Here is an 11,330-nt window from a genome sequence, read left to right on the forward strand (position 1 = left end):
AATAAGGAACAAACTCAAAAGGCTGCTATAGAATGATGTACCAGGGAACCTTATTTTCCAAAATAAGGTACAAATTATGGATAGAAAGCATTTTAAGCTCTCAAGCTTTTTAAATTTAAAAACAACAGGCTGCTTTGACAGCAGTGAAGCACCCTACAAATCCCTAGCTAGGCTGGTGCACAGACACAAGAACAAGAAATCCTCTTCCTTACCCAGACACCCAAAGGCTTTTACTGAGACTGTGGCAATATAAACACATTATAGCTTGGGAAGAAAACTAGTAGAGGAACATCGTCCTGCCTACGCCCACACCCAGCTTTGGAGTTTGAAAAGCATATAAATGGAGACAAAATGTATTCAAAATTTGGTAATGATAAAAAATAGCTCAGAAAATCACCACCCAGCGGAGGTTGTTTATGCTACGCTGCACTAATTGCGTGTGTATATCTGCATACATGTGTGAGAATACAGGTGTTCGAGTACACAACAATACCTGTAAAATGCAGAAACATTTATAAATGTAAAATACCTGTAAACAACAGAAAAAAGGAGAGAGAATTTTGCAACCGTCTCCTCGCACAGCTGCAGCCATTCCCTCTGTTTAATTCCCTTCCCTCTGTTTTCCCTTTTGCAAATTGCTGCTGGAACACCTTTAAATCAAACGATAAACCCGTATGGTTCCTCCTTATTTACAGTCAGCTGGGGTTAGTAAAATTCATCATATACTACCCTGACGCTGGAAAGAAAGCCATAATTCATAGCTGTGATCTTACTATCACGTATTAATAGCTTCACAAGACACAGAGAGAACTGCAAGGAGGCTGAAAAACAAGAGCAGGTTTAAACAAAAAGGCAACATTTCTGACTCTACACCTCCCCCTGCAGGAAAATTAGCCAAAGTTATATGAAGAGATGAAAATTGTATCTTAAAGTTGATTTACACGCTAGGAAAAAAAAGGGGGGGGCAATTTTTGTTGCTAGTTTACATTGCATGAATCTTGAAGAGCAGCCAGCTCAGACTTCAAAGTCAGTGGTTTTCCTGAGTTAAGGCATTTAAGGTCTGAGTTCCTCCAAATGAAATGTTTTTATTTGCAAAACAAATACCTGCACAGATTATTCCATATAAATGCCTCCACAGCGTGGGCTGCTCCAGTTTAACCTTTGAAAGGTGAAGTGAGGAGGTTACAGAAGTAAAGGAACCAATGCTTGCGACCACCCCAGACCTCCCAGCGGCTCAACCAGTTTGCTTACTGGGAAACCTCCAGTACCAGCACGAGGCTGGCGAGATACCGCTCTGCAACCCTGACTCCTTTCAACAAGAGGAGGGGAATTATATTTCCCTAAGCACGAATGCATTAGCCTGAGCACTGCGACACGAAGCATTTGATTCAGACCTAAAAGAGCGAGCAGCCTTGGGGTGAAGCTTAGTAATGCACACATACCTTCAAAAGCAAACTAAAAAAGTAGACTCTCGTTTACTGGCCTCAAAAAAAGACACCAACCATCTGTTTCCTCTGCACGAGCCAATTTTGAGCATTGATGCTGTCTGCTGAGCAGCAGCACGCATGCTGAACAGAAGAAAAACAAGTCTGAAACAACTTTTACCGTGTTTGCTTTTAAACGCAAGCTAATCTAGAAAAAAACAGGCTGATTCGACAACAGCTCTCAACTCTACGCTGGAGATATTCAAGGATTCAAGCTCCTGGCAGAGCCCCCCCGCTGTTATCTTCCCCATTTCAATGCTTTCATCCTCCTCGATGCCCTGTGCTTGATACCCTGGTAGGCAATGGGGAGAGGGAGCTCCCTTTGGGTGTTTGTTTGTCAGAGTACGCCGCCCCAGAATAAAACTGCACAGGAGGTCCGAGATATGAGCTGATGACAGTAAAGCAGGGATGGAAGATATTTCCCCCACAAAAAGAAGTCATGCTGGCTGCAGACGTTCCCAAAATAACCCTCCTAACCAGCTTCTCATTAATTCCAGTTCCAGGAGCGCGGTAGCGATCAGTGCTTTCAGGATTTCCAAACTAATCCTTCTTTTGGCTTAAATACTTACGCTTAGGCTTTTTCTGTCTATGGTGCGAGGTGTTTTGCATAGAAATTGAAACCAAAATTGTTATAAGGCCTTTGTAAGAAAAAGATTTCCCATGTAAAAGCAAAACAAAATTAAGGCAGGAATAGCACGGCAATTCAGTCCCGACAGCCTCCCAAACTTCCCACTCATCAGAGAGTAATAGCTAAAACCTCCCCTTGTTTCATCCCTTCCAAAAGAAGGATATTTCATATGTGGTCTTGAAAATGGTCCAGCGCTTCCTGCTACCAGCCCCTGTTTCTGAATGCCACTGTTTTTCCTGACGTGTTGCCTCGGGATGGTTTTCCACGCCAGATGTCTGTCCCAGAACAAAGATTTGCTCTTCCCTACTGCATGGGTGTCATGTCTTCATTACATGAGGACTTCTACAGCATTGGTATTTTCACCAGGTGCCCTGCCTCATCCTAATTAGGATGAATATAAAAATAAATCAAGGTTGGGTGTTGAATGACATTGCTGCAAAATGTGAACGATACAGTGCCTAAATTGCAGGACTTCTGTTACAAAGCTTAAACCTTATGGGGCAAAGGGGACAGAACCTGGAAGAAATGAAGAGTTTCTTTGTTAAGTCACTGCAATGTTGCATGAGACATGAAACCTCACTCTGATGCTGGAAAAATCACCTACCAGAGCTTCCCCACATGCCCATCCCTCATTTTTGGCTGCCCATGAGACCTGGTACCTCCCAGCACTGACTCCCAGCACGATGCACAGCAGGGATGCTCTAGACACCGAGGTCTTAGCGTACACAGGGTTTGTAACTCTGAAGAAGCAAGCCCTCGAGCTTCAGAGAACCTCACATCAGTACCCACTTTTGACTATGACCTTGCAGCACCAGGGAATTTGTCTGTGCTGGGATAAACAAGACATCTGGCTATACCCTAAATAAGGGAGATATTTTTGACTTCACACTCCCACTGAGCTGTTCCCTTTTCAGTGAGTGCCACCATCCCTGTGCAACGGGTGATGTTGGAGAGCTGGGCAAAAGCCAGCGTGTAATTATGTCACGAAAGACTCAGGGGCTTGGATTAATGTTGTGCAGGCAAGGTTAATTGTGACATTCTTGAGTGGGATGCAGCTCCCTTAACTTAGGCGTCAGAAAATTAAGCCAGCTGAGTTATTTGCCTTGGGCTGTCTTTACAGTAAAGGAGAGGAATACGCGTCCTCGGGGAGCAATTCATCTCACCCGGAGATAGGTGGCTGGGAGAGATCAGAGGGGTGGCATCGGGTGGGGCTTTCCACTCACTAAACACGGGCATAGGTGATCTGCTCTGACCTGGAGCTGGGTATCAGAGCCATCTAAATTAAGAAAGATGAATCCCGCCCTTCCTAAATTTGTTTGTTACTATTTTAGTATATAGATTTTTTAATTTCACAGCAGGAGATGCCATTTCATTTGTAAGCAGTACACCAGACAAACGAAACTGAATACTTTAAAATACAAAAGAAACTGCCTAGCACCAAGAACTTTTAAAGGAAGATGAAAAAAATAAATTTGCCAACTTAAATGTCATCCTAAAGTAGTACGCTGCAATTGTATGGCAAGATCTCCTAAAGCTGGGCTACTGCACCCCATATATATAGTGGTAGATATTTCTTAATTATCAAATCAGCAAAAGGCACTCAGATTACACTTGCTTGCTACAAGAGTTAGCACTTTTCTTGCACTTTTCATTGTCTAATTAGGTTTGCAATAGGTTTAAGAAGCAGATATGAATTTATATTTTTACAGAGGGGAAATGAAATTAGGCTGACAGCTGCCAAAAGATGTAAAACTAGAAGTGAAACCATAAAACGTCTGATTTAAAAGTCTGCACTAAAATTTTACGGTGACACCAGCCTTGACAGAACAACACACCTACCACACTCGATCTAAAATGAGTCCCCGCGTTATCACAGATATTAATGTGCACACACAAGAGGGCAGAGCTGTACTAGCACATTCAAACTTAAATGTTTCCAGTTCTTTATGGTGCGGGGTTGTTGCTTTGAGGCGAAGAGGATGAAGTGTATTACACAATTTAATTAACCCAAAATAACTCACCTTTTTTAACAGCTCTCTTCAGAACTAAAAACACCTTCATCAGATCCTGCACCAAACACGTGTGCCAGTGCTACCCACGTACCAGAGATGAAAATACTGGCTTTTCTTATAAAACAATCACCAACCAATCCGTATTATTTAGAAATCATTTTCTTTCAATGGGTTTTTAGGTTCAAATGGGCTACAAAACCTGGCTTGCACATGGCCAAATGGAACCAAACTTGTATGTCCAGAAACCAAGAACCACATTTGTGTCATTGAGTCCCCCCTCAGTATTTCTACTAACATATTTTCATTTTGACACACTTAAAAGTATTAATTAATTTAACTCAAGGGCGTCGTTTTTTATCTGGATTTCTCAGGCAGCTTCACTCTTACAAGTTCAAAGGCAGCTTTGAAGCTGGCTCAAAGAATGGATTTATATTGATTTATCAGGAATTCAGAAATGACCGGCTCTGCAGCGCACAGAACCAACTCACCAGGGCACTACAAAGTTCCTGCTCCTCAGAGCGCTCGAGCCATTAAAATACTTGCAGGAGGGATGCCCATCGGTTCATCTGCGTGAGCTGCCTAGAGAGAAAGCGAGACGCATTCGCAGGACACCGCATAAAAGACGCCTATCTTTTTCTGCATAAGCTGGAAGTTATTTATAATGCAACAGTCACATTTTGAGATTGTCACCAGCGCTTCCTAACTACAGCCAGTACCACATGAAATGAGTTTACTGCCCATCAAATTGGCACCAGCACCTGCTTTTTATTAAAGCCCAGTGACGACATCCTTGTCTTCAAGAATGAGGACCTATGTGAAAAGGACAGCACGATCAGTATTTGAGCTAAATATTGACGGGGACAGGAATAGCTAGACAAGAATAATACCCAGCACTTGAGAATGTTTCAAAATTCAATTAAGCAAAAGAAACTACTCCGGTAAGATGCAAAACACTGGGGCTTTGTCATCTATCCAAAACCCAGGTTTCTGCATGGTAAAAGAGTTTTGAGAAGCTTTGAGCCACAAAGAAGAACACCTTCCTTACCGCAGAGTTTAAGAACAGGACACAACCACTGCTTTAAAACATCTGCTCACATTATATGCTTCCCCACTTCTGGTGTCTAGTTTGGCTGTAATAGCCAGGTCTACACCAAACTTTGCTATTACATACAAAGCGACACTGAGCACTCGTGTGTTTACTACTGCTAAACCTGTCTCATCGACTGTTTGGGTCAGTACCCTACTTTGTCTCTGCAGAGCAGAGTGCTATTAAACCAGAGGGAACTTTGTTTCCTCCCCTTCGGTAGCCCACACTGGCCTTACAAGCCATTTTGGCTAGTTCAGCTGTAATTATACCAGACAGAAGTGGAAACCACCAAAAAAAAAAAAAAAAAAAAGAAATCAGATGAAGACTCACAAGCCTTGAAGCAGGCAGAAAACAGCCAGACACCTGGCTGATTTTACAGAAGTGCTCTGATGTGAAGCGATGAGTGTGTTAAATCACCCTGCGGGCAGAGCTGAGCAGGGAACACAAAATTTCTCCCTTCTGGTACGCTCGTACATCTTGCCTGCACCCTTCAGTACTATCTTTAGCAGCACTCAAACAGGTCAAGTAGTACTCTGCAGTATATTACATTTATGTAATATTTTTCACTGAACGTCTCCAAATGTTTTGTTAACTGAAAACCTGCAGCATCCAAACGCTGTCACTGAATGTTAGACCAATCTTCTCTTTGATAAATGTTAAAAAACAAAGCTGAAGCACTTTGCCAAAGGTCACAGCTAATCCAGAGCAGAATTCCTTTGCTATAAACATTAGAAAAATCATACCTACAATGGATCCAAAAAATACCCTAATGCCCCGGACTGGGGAGAACACTTAATCCTTGCTAATCCTTTTGCAATTCTCAAGTGGGAGATTTTCTCTTTGAATATTATCAACCTGCCCCATCCTTGGGTATGCGTAACAATTCAGAATTGCCTTCTTCTGTCTTAAGGGCTTCTGGCCCACGTTTTTCCAGCAACTCAAGTGTATTCCACTTTATTTTTCTACAGTGTATTTAATATGTTAGGTTTTTTTTTTTTTTAGGATTTAGGATTTTAGGATTCTACCCTGTTATTAAAAATCCATCACTGTATCTCTGCAAAAGCTGGGGTCTAATATTTGTGTAGAAATCCAAATGCAAATCCATTAACCTCTGAACTGTTATTAGACTAACACGAGAGCCCAGAACTTGCTTTCTAAATAATATTTTTCGTGACAAAGGGAAATAAATTCAAGTTCCATAAAAGCTCTTTTCCCAGCTTGTATTGTTGACTTTCTCTGCTGCGGCACTATCAGTTACCATAAAATGACTTGACTGGCCTGCGTGGCAAAAGGAGTGGAGAGCTGGGAGACAGTCGAGCTCAATTCAAAACCAATACAGCATTTGGGGAAATATCTGATTAATTTAAAATGCAGCAGGGAGATTAAAACCCCATCTCAGCAGGCAGATATTAACTCTACGTTGCTTCAAGGAACAGAGCTTCCTTTATTCCACCACCAATCGCTTGGGGAGAAAATATCAACACAGGGAGAGTTATGGATCTTGATGTAGCAACAAAGGGAATTGATTTTCAGAGGAGCTCTCCCCACGGGGGGTAAAGGACAAAATAATGAACGGTTTTAGCTACTAACGTGTCAGTTACTGAATAATGGTTGTCAGCAAGCGCAGCTACAAGATACTCGGTGGGGCTTGCCTTCTGCCACCCCCTTTAATTTAGACTGCTGTGTTCAGAGGTTTCGACCCCGATTGCTGCAGTGCCTTTCCCCAGCAGCACCACAGCCTGCTGCAGACCCCCTGCATGCTTGGCGGATGCTCACTGCTCTCCCTTTGGGCTGACCTTCCTGCAGGAGGGGCTCTCTTCACTCCAAACCCCTCGGGCTTTCGCAGCCACCTGACCAACTCATCAGCCCTGACAGCTGCTAATTGAAGAGCAATTTCTGCCTCTTATCTCACAGTTAGCCTTGTTTAACAGCCAGGGTGCAAAACACCGGTTTGAAGTTTCCATTTTAAGTTGTCTCCCAGGACAGGGAGCATCCCTGTGAGGAGCACCAGGCAGCAGCGAGGGGAAGTCACCGGACCCTCCAGTCGTGCAGTTCAACAGCACTCAACGTGTTCCCCTCTGCATAATTCAGACTGAAAACGCGGCGTTCCTTCTGGCTGAGCAACAAATCCACGTTTGTAGCTTCTCATTCAAATTACTTTTTGCAAATCTGAGACAACATTTTCAGAACCATCCATTTAATGTCTTACATCTGCCCAGGACAAACACGGGCAAGCTGAACCCAGCCACCGCGATGACTTCAGTTAGGATTCAGCGATGACTTGGTCATAGTCTACTACATCTGCGTGCAACGACATTATTTAGTTATTATAATACACACTCTGTTCAGGGACAAATTTTATCCACACCAAACCACCTGTAAGAGAAAGCCCTAAGCTACTGTATCACACAGTCTCATATCTCATCAACCTGCTTGCACTAATTCTAATGTTTTTCTCGCTTCCCACCTGAAAATGCAATGCAGATAATAAAGGCAGATCGCTGCAATAGAAAGTTACCATTCAGTGCTTAAAAATGTCAGTTTAAGATAACTTTAGCAGTGCTCTTCTACACAAACACACCAAGCAGATTTGCTTGGCTCCTTAAAGTTTACTAAAACTCTCCTCAGCCAAACTACATAGGAACAGAGACTTCATTAAGAAATTCTAGAAAAAATCCTGTTTAAAAAAAATCTGTCACAGGTAAGAGATGCTACTCTTCCCTGCCAAAGTCCCCAGAAGAATATACAACATCACTTTCATTTTTTCCTCTCCTCTCTAACATATCCCCAGGATCATACTCACACTGGACAGTTACATCACGCCCTATAACAAATCTTGCAGCTGCCCTCATTTCCTAGAGATTAACAGGAGGCTTAAATCAGCTTTTACCCACTGTATGGAAGGCAACAGAGTCAAATATTAAATGGCAAAGGCTTCCAAAGCATTTAAGAACTTCCTGTGGTGAGCCAGGTACTGGAGGTGCCCCACTTTACCTCGAGACCCAGACATAATTACACAATCACAGGCTAGACTTTTTGTCTTCATGCTAGCTCATTTTGACTCAAGAGTCGTACAAGGGAGACCCAGGGGCACCAACAGTTGGATTTCATTTACAATTTTCCCCTCTGGCAGACAGCTGTGCAAACACCCATGCCAAATCAAGGAGGCAGAAGGAATATCGGGTGGTGACGGATGCAAAGCAATTCTTCCGTGCAGCCTGAAAACCTGAAGGAATGTTGGTGGCCCTTCTTAAAGAAGCGCCCGGCTCGGTTTCGAGGCTGTCGATCAGCCTCTTGATCAAATGGCAGGCGGGATCTGCAAAAGCGGTCCCATTAAGAAAGTCACAACTGCCTCCGTTCGCTCCCCCGAACAATCAATATTAAACTGCGCGCACTTAAAAGCAGGAAGGCTCGCGACTGACAGTTTAACAAGCAAGCTGACAGAGGCACGGCAGCTTCTACCCAGCACAGCTCCGCGGCTCGTTCGTAAGGTTGACGGCCCCATCTTTCTTGCTCAGCTATTCCGTTCGCTCATGAATTATGCAGAGTTGATTTAATAGACCTCAGCCCGCCAGGAAAGAGCCGCGGAGTGATAGTCCATCTCTCAGCAAACACCATCCGCCTGATCCCTTTGCAGCTGTCTTATTTAGAGAGCTGAAGGGGATGCTGTCCTGAAAAAACAGGCAGAAGACGCAGCCTCCCAGAGTCAGGGAAAATATCATAGATGTGGCTTGCATGAGAAGGCAGAACAAGGTGAGGTTCCTGCAGATGAAGGAATCAGTCACAATCTTTACAGAACTGGATGGAGATGAACCAAGCAGTGCCTCCATGGAAGCCATACTAACTGTTGTGAAGTGAGAGCCATCCCTGCCCCGAAAGAGTTGCTGGTGGAGATAAAAGTTCTAGATTTATTTTTACTTGCATACGGGCCTGCAGCAGTAGCAATCTCTTCTTAGATCTGGGCAACATACCAGAAGCTCACACTTGTGCAAGGCAACAACAGTAGGTGGATACAGGGCTAGGTGAGGTTAGCCTGGCCTCCCCCAAAAAAAGGAAAAGAGGCTTTTCCAGCTTCCCAGGGCCAGTTATAGCACTGTGCCTACATGCAAGACAAAGAACTTCACCTTTAGGCAGAAAACACAATGCCCAGTCACCAAATAAGCTCCTTTGTAATGCCAGCATTACCACCGGGGCATTCTCCATCACGAGGGATACAGAAACATGGAATATTTTCTCCCAAAGCGTGCTCTGACAGGAACACCACACATTCAGGTAGAAAAAGGCTAAACTGCAGTGCTCCCTACCTGAGCGTCCCTGAACTAAACAGCAAGGGAAAAGGCGGACTGCTTCCGACTTGTGCTGTCAGCATGTTGGGCTTCTGGCAACACCGCAGAGCTCACTCCGCATCATCACCTGAGCTGATGGGGCCCTGGGGGTGCTTGAGTAAGGGAAACGCAGAGAACCCAAACCTCACAGGTATGCAGGTCTCTACAATGAACAGATCCATATGGGGAACGTGGGCAACCGCTGAGAACTGCAGAGAAGGAAACACTCACAGAGGGCACTGGGGCAAGTCACACTGCACGATTTAGGGGAGAGGGGGAAGGAGCGGCTGCACCACCAAGCTGCACTGCAGGCTTTACAAGACCCTTTACAAAATATCAGGATTTAGTCAAATATTTCAATATTTCAATAACTCAAAATGCCACTGATCTAGTTCCGATTCAGTCAAGATTTCAGAAATACTTGAAGACTTAACACCCATTTTGGTATATGACAAATTAAAAACAAACCTAGAGTTAACACAGTTACAACCTGACTGGTTTGATCCCAGTTGCACATGCTTTGACTTCAAAATGTAGAAAATGTGATGTCAAAAAATCGACAAGACATGATGTTTGTTTCCCAAGATCATTTTTAAAGCAGAACATTATTCTGAAGAATGCAAGTATACACACAACCAAAAAGGACAAAAACACTCATATTATTTAAGAAGGTAGATGAATATCAACTCATTAGCAAGCCAAGAAGTATGTAACCACTAAAATAAAGTCCGTTAGATTATAAGATGCAGCCTGTAGGTACAATCAGTTAGCCAGCAAAAGCACTGAGCTAGTGCTGACATAGACCCTACAAAAAAGTACTTGTACTCAGCAGCTTGCAGTCTAGAAAGCCTCGTCTTTTCCCAACGGACATTTCTTTCTTACTAGACAGCTGCACACACTATGAAGAAATCTTAATATCAACCTGCCAAGAAACACAATCGTATCTTAAAACAAACCTCTTTTAGGATGGGGTTTTGGAGGCTCTCTAGCCACTGGCAATGTAGAAACCTAGAAAGACAGAAAAGAGAAGTATTAAATACACCAGGCAAGGTTTCTTGAAGACACATTCCACAAAATAATCAGAAAGGACAACCGGCAAACCCCAAAAGAGTGCACAAAAATAGCATCGCTGCTGCTAGACAAACTCTGCCCTGCCAAGCACTAATCTTCCCTAGCCATAGCTCATTTGAGATTTCCATTCACTGTGTAGATTAAATAAACCTGTTTGTCTTACAGATCGTTCAGTTTTTGTAGGTTCACTGCTATTGATTAGGATTCCAAAAAGTGATCACGTTGCATGTGTTTACATTAAAAAAAAAACTCAAGCATTTAAGACACTACTTGGAGATCACAAGGCAAAATTTTAGAAGTGTGTTATAAACATTTATAAAATTCATTTGAATGAAATGGTTCTGAGAAGTGAAGGAAAATCACAGCCTCTGTACTGACCTACATGAGAGGCACACGGCTGTGCAGGCTCAGACCACACCTGAGAGGAGCTCACTCCAGAGAAAGGTAAGTTTCACAGTGCATCTTAAAGCATTTTGGGGTCATCTTTAAAGGATTTATTTAGGGCCAAGGTGACCTAATTAAATACCCAGCATTCTGCCTTTTCTTGGTCGAGAAATGACTACGTGGAAGTCACCCAGAGCAAGAGGAGAGAAAGTCAAGTGCCTTCTTCCCAGCAGGGGCATTCTCCACAGGCCTGCAGGCTGCTAACCAGTCCTTGATGTCCTCTTGAGAAGAAGTTTAATCACTCTTCGTGAAGATGCAGTCTTTTAGGGAAAACAAGTG

The 11,330-nt window shown here is 43.4% G+C and overlaps 1 protein-coding gene across 1 annotated transcript in view; it reads right to left on the reverse strand.

Moving 5' to 3' along the window:
• Nucleotides 1–10,545, reverse strand: part of BBS4 (Bardet-Biedl syndrome 4) — a 39,599-nt gene extending 29,054 nt beyond the window's left edge. The window contains exon 1 of the mRNA XM_082769431.1: nucleotides 10,493–10,545. The gene's annotated coding sequence lies outside the window, so the exon portion shown is untranslated. The remainder of the gene's footprint in view (nucleotides 1–10,492) is intronic.
• Nucleotides 10,546–11,330: the final 785 nt, after the last annotated feature.

This window comes from Aythya marila (assembly GCF_965140915.1).
Source record: "Aythya marila genome assembly, chromosome: 11".
In the NCBI taxonomy this organism is placed as follows: Eukaryota; Metazoa; Chordata; class Aves; order Anseriformes; family Anatidae; genus Aythya; species Aythya marila.